Source organism: Lithobates pipiens, unplaced genomic scaffold (assembly GCF_037356315.1).
Source record: "Lithobates pipiens isolate NorthernLeopardFrog02 unplaced genomic scaffold, aLitPip1_a1.2 Scaffold_8, whole genome shotgun sequence".
In the NCBI taxonomy this organism is placed as follows: Eukaryota; Metazoa; Chordata; class Amphibia; order Anura; family Ranidae; genus Lithobates; species Lithobates pipiens.
Window position 1 is genome coordinate 59,913,780 of NW_027507903.1, and position 22,628 is coordinate 59,936,407.

Sequence of the window (22,628 nt, forward strand, 5' to 3'; positions counted from 1 at the left end):
TTTGGCTTCATCCATCTTCCCATCAACTCTGACCAGCTTCCCTATCCCTGCTGCAGAAAAGCATACCCACAACATGATGATGCCACCACCATGTTTCACGGTGGGGATGGTGTGTTCAGGGTGATGTGTGGTGTTAGTTTTCCGCCACACATAGTATTTTGCTTTTAGGCCAAAAAGTTCAATTTTGGCCTCATCTGATCAGAGCACCTTCTTCCACATGTTTGCTGTGTCCCCCACATGGCTTCTCACAAACAGCAAACAGGACTTCTTATGGCTTTCTTCTTGCCACTCTTCCATAAAGGCCAGATTTGTGGAGTGCACAACTAATAGTTGTCCTGTGGACATATTCTCCCACCTGTACCATGGGCCTCTTCTCTTGCCTGCTTCTCTGATTAATGCTTTCCTTGCCCGGCCTGTCAGTTTAGGTGGACGGCCATGTCTTGGTAGGTTTGCAGCTGTGCCATACTCTTTCCATTTTTGGATGATGGATTGAACAGTGCTCCTTGAGATGAAAGCTTGGTATATTTTTTTATAACCTAACCTTGCTTTGAACTTTTCCACAACCTTATCCCTAACCTGTCTGGTGTGTTCCTTGGCCTTAAAGCGGGATTCCGCTGGCGTTTTTTTTTTTTTTTACCTGTGTCACTGGTGGGCGCTTCCTATGGTGTCTTTGCAGTCACGATCGGCGTCTTTTTAACACCCGGCGTGACGATTTCATTGCTAAGGAAAACTTTTCAAAAAGCAGTCCGGCGGTTTCCATTTTCACTGTGGGCGTTTGAAGCCCACAGGCATTTACTTCCTGGATGCGATGACGCTGAGCTCCCAGCATCCACCGCTCCATCTCGCACATGCTCATTGAGTGTCCTCTTTGTTTTCCTTCCTCTTGCCTCGTGTGCTATAGTGGTAATGGCAGATAGAGCTGCCTGCCCACTTTCAAAATGGCAATTTCGGACACGCCCTCGTCACGTGACCGGCGTCCTCCTTCCGAAATCTCACGAGTTGCTCATCAGGGTTGGTAGGCTGTGTATAACACAATTCCCCAAGGTGTATCACTCACTGCAGTTGAAAGGCAAGTTGATATTTTATTTTATCCTGCGTGTACAGATTAGGGATGAGCCGAACACCCCCCGGTTCGGTTCGCACCAGAACTTGCGAACGACCCCCGCGTTCGGTACGAACGTTAGAACCCCATTGAAGTCTATGGGACTCGAACGTTCGAATTGGAAAGTGCTAATTTTAACGGCTAATATGCAAGATAGTGTCCTAAAAAGGGTTTGGCGATCTGCCTCCTGCCTCAGGGGACATGGGTCACTGCAAAAAAAAGTTTTAAAAACTACCGTTTTGGCGGGAGCACTGATTTTAATGACGATTAAAGTGAAAAAAAAAAGTGAAATATTCCTTTAAATATGGTGCCTGTGGGGTGTCTGTAGTATGCCTGTGAAGTGCCACGTGTTTCCCGTGTTTAGAACAGTCCCTGCACAAAATGACATTAAACGGAAATAACACCATTTAAAACTGCTTGCGGTTTTAATGTTATATCTGGTTCCTGCAATATGGTTGAAAATCATTGAGAAACATGGCATGGGTAGCCCTCCCTGCCCATTACCAGCCTATTTGGGTCTTGTACGCATATTAAGGGGAACCCCGTACCCATATTAAAAAAAGGAAATGCGTGTGGCCCCCAGGCCCTATATACTCAGAACAGCAGTATACAGGCGGTGCAAACAAGACAGGGACTGTGTAGGTTTGTTGTGTTAAGTTGAATCTGTTTGTCATTTTCAACCGGTACATTTTTAAAGTGTAGCTCCAGTCAAAAAAACTATCTTTAAGCTTTTTGGAAAACGTAGGGAAGGGTTATCACCCCTGTATAATTTGTTTTGTCGTCCATCTTTTTTCATCTCACTTGCTGCTGTCTCCTTGCGTTTGCAAGTAGGAGATGTTTGTAAGTTGGATGTTTGAAAGTAGGGGCCTGCCCTATATTATAGCAGTATGTACTGGGTACAGAGCACGCAGATAGCACGCACTATCTCCTAAAACTACTGACTGCAAGCTCTATTATTAACCACTTGTTAGCCCAATGTTTGCATAAAGTGAAAGATGAAGTTATGCTGAGTAAATAGATATCAAACATGTCACTCTTCAAAATTGCACATGCCCGTGGAATGGCGCCAAACGTCGCTACTTAAAAAATCCCCATAGGCGACGCTTTAAATATTTTTTTACTGGTTACATGTTTTGAGTTGCAGAGGAGGTCTAGGACTAGAATTATTGCTCTCGCTCTAACATTCTCGGCGATACCTCACATGTGTGGCACATGCGAGCACATGGGGACATGGGCGCTTTAATTTTTATTTTATTTTTTTATTGTTCATTTTACTTTATTTATTTTAGTTTGACATTTTTTTTCCCAAAAATATATTTTTGATCACTTTTATTCCTATTACAAGAAATGTAAACATCCCTTGTAATAGGAATATGGGGTGACAGGTCCTCTTTACAGTGAAATCTGGGGGGTCAATATGACCCCACATCTCACCTCTAGGCTGGGAAGCCTGAAATAAAAAATAAAAAAAAGATTCTGGCTTTGATCGTACTGGCGAGTTGGTAGAAGCACCGGAGGGCGGTGAGGGGTGGGGGGCGTCTATGGCTGGGTATTTCAGGGTATCACCGAGTATGGCTGGGTATCTCTGAGTATGGCTGGGTATGGCAATTTATGGCAGGGTATTACAGAGTATTGGCGGGGTATTGGCGGGGTACTACAGAGTAATAGCAGGGTACTGCAGAGTATTGGGGGTACTGCAGAGTAATGGCGGGTACTGCAGAGTATTGGGGGTTACTGCAGAGTAATGGGGGTTACTGCAGAGTAATGGGGGGTACTGCAGAGTAATGGCAGGGTACTGCACTGCAGAGTAATGGCAGGGTACTGCACTGCAGAGTAATGGCAGGGTACTGCACTGCAGAGTAATGGCGGGGTACTGCACTGCAGAGTAATGGCGGGGTACTGCAGAGTAATGGCGGGGTACTGCAGAGTAATGGCAGGGTACTGCACTGCAGAGTAATGGCAGGGTACTGCACTGCAGAGTAATGGCGGGGTACTGCACTGCAGAGTAATGGCGGGGTACTGCAGAGTAATGGCGGGGTACTGCAGAGTAATGGCGGGGTACTGCAGAGTAATGGCAGGGTACTGCAGAGTATGCACTGGTATTGAGGGGTTAAATTCGGTGAGCAGCGATGTGGGCACTGCAGATGCAGCCCACATCGCTGCTGACACCGATCTCTTTCCCCTCCGCTGTACCGATCGGTACAGAAAGGGGAGGGAGGAACAGGCGTCATAACATGACGCCGGTTTGTTTCCAAGTGATCACTCATTTGACGGAGCAATCACGCTATGAGCGGCCGTTTACCGTGATGCGCCGGGTCCTATGGACCCGGCGGTCACGGATGCTCTCGAGTGCGCACACCTCGGGGCACGCGAGAGCAGAATTCTGGGAGGCCGTTAATTATAACGGCCTCTCTGAGTTAAACAACCGCCCTGAAGCCGTTAATCGGCAATGGGCAGTTGTTAAGTGGTTAAAGCTAGATCACTAGCTATATAGGTGAGGTGAATATAGTGGTGTATACTGCAGTCAGGGCACAGACAACAACCACTACACAGCAGCAAGATAGGAAATCAGCCAAAAACGATTGGTGTGTAACTGTGTTGAAGGTACACAGAACACCCACTGCTTCAGATGCAAAGTAACACACTACAGGAGGCCGCCTTAAAGGCGGCCTTATATAGTGTGGGGCGTGCACTACACAGCCTGAGCTATGATTGGCCACAGGCAGGATGCCTGTGGCCAATCATGGCTCTCCTCGCTGCCGGCGCTGCGATTGGCCAAGCATGCGGGGTCACAGTGCATGCTTGGCCAATCATCGGGCAGCAATGCACTGCGCCAACGCAGTGCATTGTGGTCCGCGCGCGCGTCACTCGAATTTTGACGCGAACGGCCAAAACGTTCGGAATTCGCCGAACGCACGAACAGCCAATGTTCGAGTCGAACGTACGTTCGACTCGAACACGAAGCTCATCCCTAGTACAGATATTTAATTATTTGCCCTTATGCTTTCCACTGTCTGGCAGGTGAAGGTCTCAATCTTTCTGGCTTGTGGTTGACATGTAATGGATTTTGTGACCGTATCCCTTTGGTTTCTAAAGTCTATTTGCCTATAATCCCCACTTATCTAGCGTTTTTGAGCCTGTTTCCCCTTAGCATCTAGTGGTTATTGGACATATATCGCCTTGCATCTCAGATTTTCTGCCATCGGCTATGGAGTGGCTTGTGTTTTTTTGTGCCTATTTCCACTTTGCTGAGAACTATTTCCATAAGGCTGCAATCACACCTGAGCGTTTTCAGCTCATAAAACGCTCATCTCAAAAGTTCAAAAATGCTCAACACGCAAAATCCCATTCATTTAAATGTCCCCTGTTCACATCTGAATGTTCTGTCGACTGAAGCTCAAAAAAGTACATGAGCTTCTTTATGGGCAGATTACAGGCGTTTTTCTTCTTTTTACATTGGTGACCTTTTGACCTGTGCAAAATCGTGGTCAAAACATGTGACTTTCGTTTGAAAACGTTACGCTCAGATGTGAATGCAACCTAAAGGTATAGCAAGGATAGGTATGGTGAGCAATTAGTGTGACAGGGTCAGCTGTTTTTCAGCATCCCATAACATACATCACTATAGGTGGCACTAACCTAACTTTTTCAAAGTGATCTCATGCATAGGGGTGGAAGGACCTGTTTTTGTTTTTGTAAGTAAAACATTGCCTAATACTGCCTATTCAAATTCTGAAAAATTAAAGACTGAAAAAACAAGGGCAGTGTCCCCCTTCCCTAACATTTATGATGCAGCATATTATTTTACAACACATAGGTTCTTATAATCACTACACATGAATTTCTGGCAACTGGCATTATCAGTCTTTTAGTCCATAAATACATGCCTGCACTGCCCATCAACAGGATTACTAACAGGACATCAGCTGTGTGTAGAAAAATACCTCCTATCCACCTTGACACCTTATTACAGTTGTATTTGAAGTTTTTGAAAGTGCTGAAAACTTTAAAATCAAAGAGACCCTAATGCTCCGTACACACGATCGGACATTGATCGGACATTCCGACCACAAAATCCATGGATTCTTTTCCGACGGATGATGTCTTGCATACACACAGTCACACAAAGTTGGTTGCGAAAATAGCGAACATCAAGAACGCGGTGACGTATAACACATACGACGAGCTGACAAAAATGAAGTTCAATAGCCAGTGAGGCTCTTCTGCTTGATTCCGAGCATGTGTGGAACTTTGTGCGTCGGAATTGTGTACACACGATCGGAATTTCCGACAACGGATTTTGTTGTCGGAAAATTAGAGATCCAGATCTCAAATTTTGTGTGACGGAAATTCCAATGGAAAATGTCTGATGGAGCCTACACATGGTCGGAATTTCCAACAAAAAGCTCCCATCAAACATTTTTGTGTGTTCGGGGCATTACTATTGCTAATGCTATCTCATCAAGCAATGGGGTTGCGTTACTAAAACTGCAAAGTGCAGCTCGGCATATAAACCAATCACCTTCCAGCTTTTTTTTGTCAAAGCTTAATTGAACAAGTTGACGTTGATTGGCTACCCTGCACAGCTGCACCAAATGTTGCACTCTCCAGTTTCGGTAAATTAACCCCAATATCAGTGCATAGGGGCTGTTGCAGAATCTTTACTGCACCCCTAGATAGTAGCTTTGTGTAAAATAGTCCCTTTACTTGTATTCTCAGCCAAGAGAAAAAAAATTATAATTCCAGCCAATCAAGAAAAGAGTGATGATATCATTGTATCAGGACAGACCTCTTGAACATCAGACTTCTGAAGATAAAATAGATTTTTACACAGAGTTTTCCCAGCTGCTGTATAGGGAGAGTTTTGACAGTAGAGATGAATGGGAGAAGAGCTTACAGCAGCCTTTGTACATGGGTACTGTTAAATGGGATAGAATAAAAAAAAGCAAGGGCCACTCTCAGCCCTTGTACACACGGTCAGACATTCCGATAACAAAATCTGTTGGATTTTGTCTGACGGATTTTGTCCGAAAAAAGCTGTTGGAAAATCCGATCGTACGTAACGTGATGACATTATTTCGTTACGATGGGACTACGTTCAGGCTAGTAGCCAATAGCTTTCGTCTAGGAATTTGATCTGAGCATGCATGCCACTTTGTCCGATCAGAATTCTCTACACACAATCGGACAAAGTCCGATCGGATCATGTTGTCAGTAAGTTTTATAGCCCAGCTCTAAAACTTTGTCCGTCGGATATTCCGACGGAAACAGTCCGATGGAGCCCACACACAGTCGGATTGTCCGACAACACGGTCCGATCGGACATTTTCCGTCGGAATGTCCGACCGCGTGTACAAGGGCTAATATTTATGATTATCTTCCATACAAAGCAGATTTTCCTTAGGATTTCCTCAGTCCTAAAATAGGTCATATATTTCCAGACTTTAAAACGCTGGACAGAAAAATCGGCTCCTTTAGCTGGTAGGAAAAATCAGTTATGTGGCTAGAACATGTAAGAGCATGTCACTGATGTGTCTGATGTAGGAAGGCACCGTGATGTAAGTCTTTCGTAGTTTGCTATCAAATTCCTTACTGTGGTTTACTCTAAACAGCTGAAGGTCACCTAGTTTATCATAACAAGGTGTGCATGACGTCAATGTCTCAGGCTGCCTGCAACCTTTCAGGATTTTGTCAATAGAAAAAGACAATACTTCAAATATTGTCATTCACTTCGTCATGCGGGCAGTCCACAACAAAAACCTAACCGTAGTGTTGGAGATAATAAAGAACTAAGCAGCGTAACCATGTTACAAATTCACTTTAATCCTTTTTTTGTTACAACAAACCACTTGTATAGCTGCTTGTGGCTACTGTTTTCATTTAAACATGTTAAATATGCGCCAAAATAGACCTCAATTGTTTACCAAATTGCTCAAAATCATTGGACTGTTTTTATCTCAATTTCCTACAGTATTTTAAATGCAGTCAGAATAAAGGTGCATGTAGTTATAATAATTCTGTTAGGCTGACTATGCTTTCTGCTCTATTGTTAACAAAGTTTTCCATTAATTAACAAAAAGTTCCCTTGGAATTAAAATCATACACAAATATCAAACACTCGCTGTTTCAATTTTTCCTTGGTTTCAAACAAGAATCAATGGTTTGAATAAATGAAAACCGCCACGATGACAAAAAGCATTTTTAATTATTTTCCTACATCATTTTTTGATGTTTTGGATACCTAGAACTGAAAGACATTCAAAAAAGTGAGTCAACTGTCCACAGTCTGCTGTTTTGTGTACACATAGCCTACTTTGACGCCACGCAAAATCGCAAAAACGTTCCTATCTTGAACGCAATTCTTCTGCATTCAGGGAGGTTGGTTTGAGATTGAAGCTCCCCTAACAGCAGCAGCTCCTAAACTCTGGTAAAAGCCTATGTGTATATTGACACATAGGATTCCATGGAGTTGCGTTTAGGAGCTTTGGGAAAAAAATTACAAAAAGCTCTTAAACTCAAGTTTAGGAGCTGTAGTCTGCATGAAGCCTTATTTGACTTTAATATCACTTTAAGCCCAAGTCTGATTGTTTTTCTGGGGTTCTTCTCAAAACGTTATTTTAACCTCTTGCCGACCGCCCACAGTTTGATGGAGGCAGAATGGCTCCCCTGCGCGTTTTGCCGCAGCTGTATGGCATCCGCTTTAAGGGGTATAGGGGTGTACGCACCCCGCTGTGTCTCTGAGGAGCCGATATGTGTGCCTGGTGGCCGCAATGTCCGCTGGATGCCCGCGATAACTCCTGACAGAGCCAGAATGGGGATATGTGTGTGTGTAAACACACACATCCCCATTCTGGCAGGGGAGAAGAGACAGATTGTGTGTTCCTAGTATATAGGAACAACGGTCGGTCTCCTCCCCCAGGCAGTCCCATCCCCCCTACAGTTAGAACACACTGAGGGAACATATTTAACCCCTTGATTGCCCCCTAGTGTTAAACCCTTCCTGCCAGTGACATTTATACAGTAATCAGTGGCTATTTTTTCCTCGGATTGCTGTATAAATGTCAATGGTCCCAATAATGTGTCAAAGGTGTCTGATGTGTCTGCCGTAAAGTCGCAGTCCCAATAAAAATCTCAGCTCGCCGCCATTACTAATAAAAAATAAATAAATAATACGAATGCCATTATTCTATCCCCTATTTTGTAGACACTATAACTTTTGCGCAAATCAATAAATATAGGCTTATTCCCAAAAATATGTAGAAGATTATATATCAGCCTAAACGGAGGACAGTCTTTTTTTGTTTATAGCGCTAAAAAAAATAAAAAAAAAACACAGAGGTGATCAAATACCACCAAAACAAAGCTCTATTTGTGGGAAAAAAAGGACATACATTTTGCTTGGGTACAGCATCGCATGACCGCACAATTGACAGTTAAAGTGACGCAGTGATGTATCGCAAACAATGGCCCGGTCAGGAAGGTGGTAAATCCATCCAGGGCTGAAGTGGTTAATACACGGTTCCATCAGTGATCAATTTCATTAATGAATTAGTGAAAAAGTTTTAACTAAAAGTTTATCTATAGCCAAAACGTTTTAAATATAGTTTTGGATAGATTAAGGAAGAGTTAAAACCTCTGCCGGGTTATTTTTTCGCTGCACGTTTATTTTTGGGGAAAATTCTTCTCATTGTTAGTCTCAGAGAGACAATAAGAAGTTAGAGGAAATCTTCCAAAGATTTCCCCTCTCTGACAATTGTTCCCAGAATAAGTGTCTCCATTGAAAGATTTCCCATTACCTTTTGGTCTGGGGACAACTTTGAGATTCTGGATTTTCCCTTTCTGTCTTTATGACTATAGTCATCAGGACAAAGAGACTGGCGAATTACCCTAATTGGGATGCAGACAGCTATAAAGCTGATAGAGGGTCTAACCCTTTCCTATGGCATCCACAACTAAAAAAATTGTGTTTGGCTAAACATACACTTTAATCTTCGATCTTCAGTCTCTCCCAAAAAATAAAAAATCAGCAGCTACAAATACTGTAGATGCTGACTTTTATTAAAAGCGCTGGAGATCCAGCCCTGTCCTAAACTTGGCTAGTTCCTAACTGGTCTTTGGGTCCCCAGCACCAGCATGTTTACTAAGGGATGCTGGCTATTACTCGACTGCGACTTCCCAGTGCGCATGCGCAAGCCACATTGCACTTTGTGAATGGCCCCACAGCCTTCTGGGACATGATGTGTTCCAGAAGTTTGGGCAACGAGGGAAAACCAGGTACCCACTCCCTTCAACAAAATAAATATGTCCAAAAGTGGTAGAGGAGGGGAGAAGAGGCATAAAAGCAGAACTACCCACTTTAAAGAGGAACTTCACCAATTTTTTTTAAAGTAAATGTTGCCAGCTACAAGTCTTACTTGACTTTTAGAAAACACAAACTTACCAGTCCAAGGGCTACTTCACCCTCAAGTAGGCATCAGGAATGAGGAAGTGGAAACAAGTACTTGCTAAAAAAAGAAAAAGATACTTGCTACCCAAAAATAAATTGTAATTGTGAGTGAAGGTCTGCTTTAAATTATCTTAAAACTTCAAAATGAATTAAGCTTTACTTTTTGCGTTGGATCCTATGTCAGTTTGAGTAGGTGTGAAATTTAATCATATGGCTTTGCAATGCCTAAAACTATGGCAAAAATTTGTCTTGAAGATTGAACCTTGGAATCACCCAAGGATTTCACAAATTACCTGAAAATACCTTAGATCATCATATTGTTCTGTTGGAATCATTTAAGCCATGTTCAAGTTTCACTTTATGTATTTATGAAAAACACGGTAGACAGCATGGTTACAGAGGTACATTTGATAATTATTCATTTAAACTAAATGTAATGTATCAAAGTTCCAATATTAATCCTTGGTATTATGAGATAGAAAGGCACTGTGAAAACTGTATTTCCAAGGCTGGAAATTGCATTTATTTTGTATAGTTTCTGTGAGAGAAAAGCAGATTGTTCTGTAAATATTTCAGATAAGGTCATGATAGGCAATCATATGTTATATACAAAAGATTAAAAAGAAAACCACTGTCCAAATACTTGGTGGGAAGAATGTACTTTTACAGAGCGTGGTGAATTGTAAAGTACAGTTTGTTCATGATAACAATTTAAAGTGTACTTTTCACCAGGGCATATTATCAGTTTTCTTCATTTGAGCTTTGGATAAAGGTGTCCATAGACCTGAGAGGGTGGTGGGACATTCAGCCATGACCTAGCTACCTCAGGCATCTATCAGACACATCTATCACTTCTATGAACATAAATGCTTGGTTTGGTGATGTGTTCATGTTTATGTCAATGGAGCTTGGTAGAGATCTACAAGAAGAAACATCTGGTGCCACGTCGGGAAGAAAATAATGAAACAGCTTGACCGGGCAATTGTTATGTCAGAATTTCGGTTTGGTGCTTTTCCTGAAAAAGCCTTCCTGTTTTTTTGGGTTGTTTTTTTGACACATTGGATACTTTTTCAACTAATCATAGCAGTACATTTTAAATCTTTTATTCATGTAATCAAAGTTCTGATTTCTGCTTGCTCTCCAAACGATTTCAGAACGACCCTTCTGATTCAGACATTTATTTGTCATGTGGGTTTTCCAAGCACTTACATTTCAAAGTTTGTTTTATTTTGACTAAACACTTACATCCTCAAGCAATGGGATAAGCCATCTATGATATATTTATAGGTGTGACTAAACATGGTCAAGTCTGGTAGACTACTGTTGAATAATCCATTGGCACCACTATACCTTGGTGTCATTTTTGAGGGCAAAAAGTGCGAATAGTATATGTAAATAAAAATATTTCTAAATATTGTTGGACAGGTCAGAAATCCTGACAAATATCACCGTTGCCTGACTGCTGGCCTGGACATTGAACCTTATGCCGCGTACACACGACCGGACTTTTTGACAGCAAAGGTCCGACGGAACGAGTCCGTTGGACAATTCGATCTTGTGTGGGCTCCATCGGACCTTTGCTTGCCAAAAATCCGGCGGACTTTAGAAATGGAACATGCTTTACATTTTTCCACCGGAACTCCGCCGGACCGAGAAATCCGTTCGTGTGTATGCTAGTCCGACGGACCAAAACCGATGCTAGGGAAGCTATTGGCTACTGGCTATGAACTTCCTTATTATAGTCCAGTCGTATGTCATCACGTTCGAATCCGTCGGACTTTGATGTGATTGTGTGTGGCCAAGTCCATTCATTCGGAAAGTCCGTCGGAACTCCACCGAAAGTCCGTCAGAAAGACCGTCGGACCCAGTTCCTCGAAAAGTCCGGTCGTGTGTACGAGGCATTAGTCAATTGTTACATATACAATGTTTAATAAACAACATGCAAACAGCCCATGTATAAGCATAAAATAAAATCAATTTCAGCAAGACACAAGGGACTGTCCTAAATTTTTAGGTATCTCCCCAACCCCTCCTTACTTTTTAATGTTGAACCTCAGATGGACTCATAACACTAACAGAAAATATCCAAAATCCACCTCCATTTTCAATATGTAGATGACCATCACATTTTTTATTTTATATATGATCATATGTGAGGTATTGTTTCAAATAAGTAATATTTGATTATTGGAATGAAAATAATTAAAGGCTTAGTCCATGTTTTACAAACAAAGTAATATATGCAACAACGTTGATCTTACGATCAATGTGCATTTACTACTTTTTTGCATTGAAGCCTGCCCTGGTGGCGGATGGGACATATAGTAATTCCCATGTAGCAATCCCTCAATGACAGGGCTGTGCGGGTGAAGATGCTAGATCATTTAGATAAGGGATTAGCCTGGATTTTGAGGATGCCAACATGTTTTATGTTACATCTGAAATGTGGGTGTATGAGCGATGGTCAAAAAAGTGAACTTTAAAGTGATTCCGAGTAGAAATGATAATTGAGTCTCCAGAAAGTCCACCTCTGACCCAGTTATATCCCTGTAATCCATCATCATTCTGCTGCTCCAACAGAGCTCTTGTGTAAGCTTGATTCTTCCAGGTACTATAAGGGAACATGTGACTTGCTTCGAGAATGCAGTTCTTGGGTCTAAAAGGCCAATCACCAGATCTGATTGTTATCATGTGAGGAGAAGGAGGAAGCCTTTGAAACCTGTGTGAGCTCCAACACCATCCAACACAACACAAATCCAACACAAATTTTACAAAAGGCTAAGCTCCTGGCTTTATTGGAAAAACAGGGTAAAGAAGGAGTGTGGGGAATGTGAGTATTGTGGGTCAGGGGGTGGACCTTTAAGAGACTCTGTAATTTTTACTATTAAAGTGGACCAAAAGCCTGCAATGCTTGCCTCTCCTTCAATGGTGCTAGGTCCCTCGCTAGCACCAGCATCTTCTACACAGCTTCTTCCAGGTGCCAGGATGTGGCAGTCTTCATCGGCCAACACAGGATGACATCACTCCTGCGCATGTGCAGGAGTTTATTCATACTGCCACACAGGATCTACACAGGAATATAAACTGAGCTGTGCATGCACAGCTACAGTAAGTATATATTCTAATGAAGTCTATGAGCAGGCATGTAGGTTTATTTTATTGTAGAAGGTAATTGCATGTCTCTTCTGCAAAGAACAGCGAGCCTGCTTACAATTTTTTCTGCAGATTTTAAGGCCAGCTAAATATGAATTAGGACAAGTTCGTTTTCTAGCTGGAGTTCTTGTGTTGACTATACCAAAAACAGACAAACAACAAAATTACCATACAAACAGCAAAATTAGCAAACTTTTTCTAATTTCTGTGAATGTATGGCTAGCCTATGTGCAATGGTCTACTGTATTAGACAAGAAGTGACACCTATTAAAGAACAGATTGAATTATGTGTAGACATTTTTTGGACAGTCATGAATCCTGAGTAGGGTTAATATACCATTATTGAGAAAACATCTGATGACAGACATGCTTTAAGGGGGCATCATTCAATCTGCACTTAATTACAAACGCAGCAATGACTTTAAATGGCTCCTCTTCCTTGGAAAAACACCACAAAACATTAGGAAATCATTCATAGCAAACTGTAGAATTACTATCCTCTGTTCAGCGATATGACTGAACAGAGGATAGTAATTCTACAGTTTGCTATGCTGAATGATTTCTAAAACTGCATCAACAATTCTCTGTATGGTAAAATATGTAAAACTATATTAAAGTAAAAAACATTTTTTACAATGCTATTTCTTTCACTTTGTTGTATTCTGTAGTTCTTTTTTTTATTATTATAGAATATTCATAAACCATGTGCTAGTCTGTAGTGGGTTTGTTGTGTGAAATGTGATGATTAGGAGTGTGTATTTGTCGGAAAGCTGTGCTGTACCTCATGATTTGATGATGCTACCAAAGAACCAAATTGTTCTACAAGCATTATATGTATGACTTCAGAAGATGTTTTTTTATTGTCAGCCATGCTGATGTAGGGTTCACCAGGTCAGCATGGAATTTGCACTCAGTGGTTTTCAGTTAAAGCTAGGTATTGAAATATTTCCATAGTTACATTAGTCTAGCTTTGACCAGTGTAATTATGTATGCGCCATGTCTGTAGGATCCCTGTAAAAGCTAGAAATCACTGAAATAGGTAATACTCTAGTGATCTCCACTTTCTTCTGGGTGCTTTGCCGAGCCACTTGTAGGCAGCTGTAGTACAGCGTAAAAAAAACCCACTAAATCAAAATCCTGGGAGTGGTAATTCTCCAGCAAGTGCCAGACCCTATTCTGGGGAGATGCATCCAAGAAAACAGCCTAAATAAATTGAAATCCCCCTTCCTTCTACCATCAAAGACTTAAAAGCCGACCTACTGAATCTCCTCAAGTTAGAGAGATTTGACTTTGTCCTCTCCGGCCACCAAAAGTATCTTCGATTCCAACCTAAGTGGGCTCCATTTATAGATACTGCACTTCCAACGGCAGACTGACAGGGTCTTACGGACTTGCTACTCAATAAGTCAGCCACAGATGACATAGTATTCTTCCAGTTCTAAGGCCGCATTTATGTCCATGCAATCTTGATCCCAGTATTCTCATACATCCCCTTTGAACTTCAAACAGGAGGTCTACCTAGCCATCACCTACTACCTGATAAAAACTTGCCTTTGGAGACACAGCAATAAGGAGATCGCTCGGGAGGACATAAGTGTCATGTCATTGATCCCATTCCTAACTTTCCTAACAATTCTAACAGTTTTTTTTTAATGTCTTGTTGTAAGTATGCCTGTTCTACTATCAAAGCTCCTTGATAGCTCTGATGATGTAAACTTGACTTGAGCTGACTTCACCCCCTCCCCCCTCCTTTCTGTCTTTGTTTCCCGTTTATTTTTATTTTTTCCACTCCCCCTATTAGATATTCTCATGTTACATAGTTACATAGTTAGTCAGGTTGAAAAAAAGACATAAGTCCATCCAGTTCAACCACAAAAAAAATTATTAATAATAATAATATCATACAATCCCATATACCCAATTCTATACCCACAGTTGATCCAGAGGAAGGCAAAAAACCCCAGAAGTACATGATCCAATTTGCTAAAGCAGGGGAAAAAAAATTACTTCCTGATCCCCCGAGAGGCAATCGATTTTCCCCGGATCAACTTTACCTATAAATGTTAGTACCCAGTTATATTATGTACACTTAGGAAATAATCCAGGCCCTTCTTAAAGCAATCCACTGAGCTGGTCATAACCACCTCTGCAGGGAGTCTATTCCACATTTTCACAGCTCTTACTGGAGATGAAATCTCTTTTCCTCTAGACGTAAAGAGTGCCCCCTTGTCCTCTTTGTTGACTGCAAAGTGAATAACTCAACACCAAGTTCACTATATGAACCCCTTATATATTTGTACATCTTGATCATATCCCCCTTAATCTCCTCTTATCAAGAGTGAATAAATTCAGTTCCTCTAATCTTTCCTCATAGCTGAGTTCCTCCATGCCTCTTATCAGTTTGGTTGCCCTTCTCTGAACTTTCTCCAGTTCCCCCGATATCCTTTTTGAGAACTGGTGCCCAAAACTGAACTGCATATTCCAGATGAGGTCTTGTGGACCCTCACCCCTCACTGTTCTTGTAGTGTGATGTTTATCACTCAATTGCATGCTTATTTGACTACTGTATTGTTATTTTGAAAAAACAAATACATTTTCATTAAAAAAAAACATATCGGTGTATATCCGCAACCCACCATGGGAAGACCTTTCCACTACGCTACCACACACCCCCCAGCTGACCCCCACTCCAATATATCCTGAACCCCAACCGCCCCCTAACTATGCCTCCTAGAACCCTAGTTACCGCTCAGATGGATGGCTAGAACCATAAAAGACCCGCTAATGGAGAGGACATTGCTATAGTTCATAGTAATAAGGATAAGAAGATAGTTTCTGTAGAAGCCAATTTGACAGATGACAGGTGATGATCTTAAAGCCTGATAGAGTATGTGCACATGTGTGTATCCTGTTTGATTCTTACGCCTCTTGTGCAGGAGCCGGGTTCTACCTACTGTGCACTTGTTGCTGGTAATTGTGGCAACAAAGCAGGTACTGGACCCTAGGCTCATGTGGCAAAGTATTCCAACTAAGAGTAAATTAGCGTGCACAAAGCAGTACCAGGCAAATATGCCTAAGTCTATAGCAACAGTAACATGTGAATCCGACAGTCTCTCCAAACTCTATGCCTCAGTACATCAACTGTATCCAGCCTACCAATAATAGATGCCCTCAATGATATAGTAGCTTATTAACCCTTGGTTTCCAGAACTGCCATACCTAAACTTCAATTGTAAAGGCTAAGTTCACATTTTTCATATGCTGACCCATGCAGACAAGGAGCCCTAGTAGTTTAAAATACACTGTGCAGTTTATAAAAGTTGTGTTCAATGCCAATGCCATACATGTGGGCTTTTTCTTTTCTGTCTTCAGTAGGCCTGGCCTGGCCACAAAACTCTCACTGTTTACATTCCTAGGCTTTTTTCCACAACATGCATGGGCTACAACAAAATGGCAGCCAAGCCCACTTCTCTGAGGACAACTAAAGTTATAATCTCTTTAGTGGTTCTCAAAGAAGGAGGCTCAGTGGCCATTTTGTTGTAGCCCAGAATATGTGATGGAAAGGAGCTACAATAGTGTGAGATTGTTACTGGTGATCTGTGACTGGAGAGTTTTTTCAGCCATGGCAAAGAGTGCAAACTGCATATTCTCAGCTTTTGAATCAGAAAGTGTGCTCAGTCCTGTGATACTGGGGGTGAGCGCCCTACAACTGCCATGTCATGGAAATAGGTCAGGATGTAGAAATGTAAACTTTGGGAGTATATCGGCCAGACTTTATGGGTGACAGAAAAGCCCTAAGGGCATGACATTTATGTTAAACAATGTTTTTACAAATGCTACAGTGTATTTTAAATTACTAGGGCAGTGATGGCGAACCTTGGCACCCCAGATGTTTTGGAACTACATTTCCCATGATGCTCATGCACTCTGCAGTGTAGCTGAGCATCATGGGAAATGTAGTTCCAAAACATCTGGGGTGCCAAGGTTCGCCATCACTGTACTAGGGCCTTGTCTGCATGGGTCAGTTTGTCTATTTCAGTTTTTCAGTCCTCTGTGTCTGTCTGAAAAGCTACCTAAACCCTATGCCCTTCAACTTCAATTGTCTGAAAACATGATAGATAAGTAGCACTGTGAAATGCATTGAAGCCTGCTTGGATCGTTTCCTATTCTGATGCTTGTCAACACATTTATATTTTTACACTATTAATTTAAAAGTGCAGCTGTAAAAATAAAATGCTCTTTATCAGGGAAAGGTGGCACTCGTGCATTAATTTCTATTTTCAGTTAGATTGAAATTTCACCCTAAAATTGTTCTGTTTCCTGATTTTTTTAATTATGTTTAAGTGTATGTTAACACAAAGACAAAACTGCCAATGTGCGTTCCTTGTTACATACTATTTAATATTTTGCTGCTTTTTTATTGTTTGTAGATCTTACTGCTGAATAAATACTTGTGATTCTGACAGTCACTTCTATGCTGCAGATCTTCTGGCTCAGATATGATCACCACTAATGGATAGTCATGGTAGTGTAGTCACTTCCCTCTTTTCATTTGGGATCTACAGGACTACACACTACGGGAGTTCATTTACTAAAGCGTGGAGAGTGTAAAATCAGGCTCACTTCTGTATAGAAACCAATCAGCTTCCAGGTTTTATTGCCAAAGCATAATTGAACAAGCTGAGGTTAGAAGATGATTGGCTACCATGTACAGCTGCACCAGATTCTGAGTGCTCCATTTTTTGTAAATCTACCCCTGTGTCTGTTATTCCTTTTCAGCCTACGATATCACATGTGCTTTGCTTCCTCATGACAGTGCCTCCGGAATGAATGGTGAGCTGCATAGTAGTGAAATCGAATCTTCTAAGACTATGGGGTTTATTTACTAAAGGCAAAATCCACTTTGCACTGCAAGTGCACTTGAAAGTGCAGTTGGAATTGCAGTTGCTGTAGATCTGAGGGGAAATTCTGAAATGAGGGGAAGCTCTGCTGATTTTATAATCCAATCATGTGCAAGCTAAAATGCTGTTTTATTTTCCTTGCATGTCCCCCTCGGATCTACAGCGACTGCACTGCAAGGGCACTTGTAGTGCAAAGTGGATTTGTCTTTTGTAAATAACCCCCCAGAGCAGGGATATGCAATTAGCGGACCTCCAGCTGTTGCAGAACTACAAGACCCATGAGGCATAGCAAGACTCTGACAGCCACAATCATGACACCCAGAGACAGAGGCATGATGGGACTTGTAGTTTTGCAACAGCTGGAGGTATGCTAATTGCATATCCCTGCCCTAGGGGTTTATTTACTAAAGGCAAATAGCCTGTGCACTTTGCAAAGTGGAGAAAAGAAGAAAAGTAACAGTGCTCTCTGCAGGGACAACTCAATCCATACACCAGATCCACTCACAGGTGCCAAGGCTCAATGTGTCCCAACACACTCCAATGCAACAGTAGTAAGAAGACCCGGAAACACTGTAATCCTTGAAGTGTCATTTATTGGTGCATCAGAGTGACAGTAAAACAATAAACTGACGCGTTTCGGCAGTAGCCTTAGTCGTAGCAAAGTGCTTTGCAGCTGCTCCAGAGCTTAGTGAATAAGGTAAATATTTACTTTGCTAAGAAGTACCCAATCATGTGCAAGTAAAAACAATAATAATAATTTTTGCTTGCATGTGGTTGGATGATGGAAGTCAGCAGAGCTTTTGCTTTTGTTTTCTAAGGTCTGGAGCAGCTGCTCTTGCAAAGTGCACAGTCTTTTTGCCTTTAGTAAATCAACCCCATGACCCAATGTAGTCAGAAGCAGTAATACCTTGTATGTCACACTGCAGGTGTTTTGTCACATATGGCGAGCCATCACATTTGGCTACCCGCTGGACAACACCGTGGCGATATGTGCTTGCGCAGAATTTTCTGCCCACCCCCCTGGGTCCAGGTTCAAGCCCCACCATCCAAGTGGACATAGAGCCTGATTATAATTATGCCGAGCGTAGTGAGGCCGTGCCCGGAGCGTGGCGATCGAAACGAAGCCACGAGGGAGCCCTGTGTTGAAATGCATATGGCGGCGTCGCATGCGCACTCCAGTGGGTAGCAAAATGTGATGGGTAGCCGAATGTGACGTGACACAGGTATACAGCCACAGTATGTGGCTGTAGACACATGGAGTGCCTAGGCACGATAACATAACAGGAAGTGCACTGCTATTTTTCATAAGGAATTCAAGAAATAAGTTAAGGTACTGCTTTGGCACACTAATGCCAAGTACACACGATAGGAATTCTCATCGGAAAAAGCTCTGATGGTTTTTTCCGTTGGAATTCCGACAGAATTTCACTCAAACTGTCTTGCCTACACACGGTTACACCAAATTCCAACGACATACAACACTGCGACATACAACACGTTTGACGCCACTACAAAAGGGAAGTTTATTGCTTCCGAGCATGCGTCAAATTGTTTCTGAGCATGCGTCGGAATTTTGAGTGTCAGAATTGCATACACACGATCGAAAAATCTGATAGAAAGGTTTTCCGTCTGAAAAATTAAGAACAGGCTCTCAATCTAAAGACCGTCGGAAATGCAGACAGAAAAAAGACAGATGGGCATACACACAGTCGGAAAGTCCGATGAAACGCTCCCATCGGACTGTTTCCATCAGAAATTCCGGCAGTGTGTGTGTGGCATGACATATCAAAACTCCACTTTAACGCAGGGAAAAACAAAAATCATCACGTAAGCTGCCCCCGCACTATGAGGGTTAAATGCTTATATATGGAAAAAAAACTGTTTACTTACCCGATCTGAGGCTCCCTCTATGCTCCTAGACCGGTCCCTTCAGCCCCTTCTCCCCTACTCTCTAGGCATTGTTAGTACAACGCAGATTAATAGCCCTACATTGGACATGAGGATGCTGAGGAACAGTCCACCGCCAGTGCATTGGGGAGCGCCTGGCCATCAGAGATCAGATAAGTAAAAATGCTTTTGCCCATAGATGTAAAGCATTTAACCCCTGAAGTGTAGGGGCAGCCCTACTGGAAGGGAAAATCTTTGTTTTCTGCAGAGAAAGACTTTATTGTCTGCATACCTGAAATAAAGGGTAGTTACCTGAAGTTCTACTCTAATACTTAAGGTGGCATTAAACCCAAAAGCAAACATTTATTGTATTACAACTTACCAAATTTTAGATGCAGTGGATGCTTTAGATTTCATTTTTAGGCTTTCTTTCTTTTATTTTTTACCTGGTGATCCAGCCAGTAAGTCTTTTGTTTTTCAACAGAATGAGGCTTGATGTACGCAGGACGTTTTACAACCTCTCCTGAACGATTTAACTTGACCGATAGTAACTGACATTTAAAAACGTCCGTCTTATTTATTTATTTATTTTTATTTTTTTACGCCTGTAAACGAAACGCAGCTAAGTTCATCCTGAGCGCATTTTTTTTTTGCTTTCTAAAAAAATGCTTTTAAACTCAACTGCCTAGAAACGACTATATACATGTACTGATAAGATAACATAGAGGAGAGTTTGGGGGCAGTGGAAAAAAATGCCCAACTGCCCATAAAAGTCAGTTTACCAGCAGAAGTGTACATGAGGCCTAAGCTGTTCTGCAGATGTAGCTGTTAGAAGGTAGAGACAAACCATTTAACACTGACAATGGTACTTACAATGGTCAGCTTTTTTTTTTTTTTATTTAAAACATTTATCCCAAAACGAAAATAACTGTTACTGTAACTGTGTGAGCTGGAGTTAGGCTTCAGTTTGTTAGTGTATCTAAATCTGCTAGTACATCTAACACTCCTCTTCCCCCAGATTGACAATGCTGCTGTTCAAAGGTGTGTCTGTTGCTCTTTCATCCAGAGTGGGGGCACTCTAATACAGGGATACTGGCTGGATCACCAGGTGAAAACAGAGGGAAAAGGCCTAAAAAAAAAAAGAAAAACTAAGGCAGCCACCACATCTAAGGATTGGTAAGCTGCAATATATTACATTTTGGGTTTGGGGTTTAATGAATGTTCCTGTTGGGGAAGTGGAACACATTGGAGGAGAACGTTCGTTGATTTTTATTATTTTATGACTTTGTATTTACTTTTTTACTGTCTTTGCAGTGAACAATGAGGCAGTTGCTTCTGTAATACTTGTTGCATGAACTTGCTTTTCGGGATCAACAAGTAGAGAGCGGGAGACGTTAGACAATACCATGTCATAACATTTACAAGTTAATGACGCATAGCCAATACGTTCAGTTTCATCAGCACACACGCTCTATGATTAATTGGATTAATCATTTCATCACTGCTTAACTTTGATGATCCTCCCTGTATACATAGGTGCTTAGTGCTGCGTAGAAACTACCTAACTATATTACGTATGTGGAGGAGAGAAGGGAGGGAGGGCAGCTGATTATTCCAGATAAAGCTGGTAGTCTATTTTATAGCCTGGCACACATTTGTACTAGCAGGACTTCTGAGAATCAGAAAATAGGGGAAGTAATCACTGGTTCACACCGATATAATCCTCTAAATATATTCATTTTTTTTTTTTTATTGATCTAAATGGCATTTCCTGTTGCAATTTTCTAGTTATTTTTTGCAGAAATAAGTCTGGTCACCTTACTACTATTTACCAATTGCTCTGACAACGGGAAAAAATAAAAGCATTAAAGTGAACCTGTAATCTGCTTAACCTCCAAGGCGGGATGATTATGTCCGATTTTTGCGTCTCAAAGCGGTACAATTGTTTTGCATAGAAATTTGGTGTTTTATATTGTAGCCCTGTAATTCTTAAGCCGCGTACACACGGGCGGACTGTCTGGCCAACTAAGTCCGTCAGACAATCCGACGGACAGTCCGTCCTACTTTCGAATGAACGGACTTGACCACACACGGATGCACAAACAGTCCGTCGAAAGCTTGCGCGATGACGTGTACAGCACGTACGACGGGACTAGAAATAGGAAGTCCAATACACAGCAATGCACCCTTCCGCCGGGTAAATCCTTTCTGAGCATGCTCCATACTTAGTCCGTCCAACTAACCTACTCACGAGCGGACTGTCCGCTGAAACCAAAGTATGACGGACAGTATTACGTAAATTCTGAAATACTTAGTCCGCCAGACTGCACGCTGAAAAAGTCAGCTGAAGCCCACACACGAGCGGACTGTCCGCTGAAATGTGTTTCGGCGGACTAAGTTGGACAGACAGTCCGCCCGTGTGTACGCGGCTTTAGTAATAACACACTTATGCTTTTTTTCTATTACAAGGAATGTTTACATTCCTTGTAATAGGAATAAAAGTGACAAAATTATTATTATTTTTTTTAAAAACAGTGTAAAAATAAAAAATAAAAGGTAAAATAAATAATAAAAAAAAAATTTAAACACACCCCGCCCCGACAAGCTTGCATTCAGAAGCGAACGCATACGTTAGTAGTGCCCACATATGAAAACAATGTTCAAACCACACATGTGAGGTATCGCTGTGATCGGTAGAGCGAGAGCAATAATTCTAGCCCTAGACCTCCTCTGTAATGCAAGACATGCAACCTGTAGAATTTTTTAAACGTTGCCTATGGAGATTTTTAAGGGTAAATGTTTGTCGCCATTCCACAAGCAGGCACAATTTTGAAGCGTGACATGTTGGGTAGCAATTTAATTGGTGTAACATTATCTTTCACAATATAAAAAAATGGGCTAACTTTACTGTTGTCTTATTTTTTAATTAAAAAAAAGTGTATTTTTTCCAAAAAAAGGGTGTGCTTGTAAGACCGCTGCGCAAATACATTGTGACAGAAAGTATTGCAACGACCACCACTTTATTCTCTAGGGTGTTAGAAAAAAAAATGTATAATGTTTGGGGGTTCTAAGTAATTTTCTAGCAAAAAAAATGTTTTTAACTTGTAATCAACAAATCTCAGAAACAGGCTCAGTCCTT

General features: G+C 41.6%; 1 protein-coding gene across 2 annotated transcripts in view; it reads left to right on the forward strand.

The window, feature by feature from the left end:
* The window catches only part of PDE8A (phosphodiesterase 8A), a 448,334-nt gene that overhangs the window by 56,414 nt on the left and 369,292 nt on the right, over window positions 1–22,628 (forward strand). Inside the window, exon 2 of one of the 2 annotated variants that reach the window (XM_077471011.1) lies at window positions 20,508–20,665. The exons of the other annotated variant lie outside the window; for it this stretch is intronic. The gene's annotated coding sequence lies outside the window, so the exon portion shown is untranslated. The remainder of the gene's footprint in view (window positions 1–20,507; window positions 20,666–22,628) is intronic. 2 annotated transcript variants of the gene reach the window in all.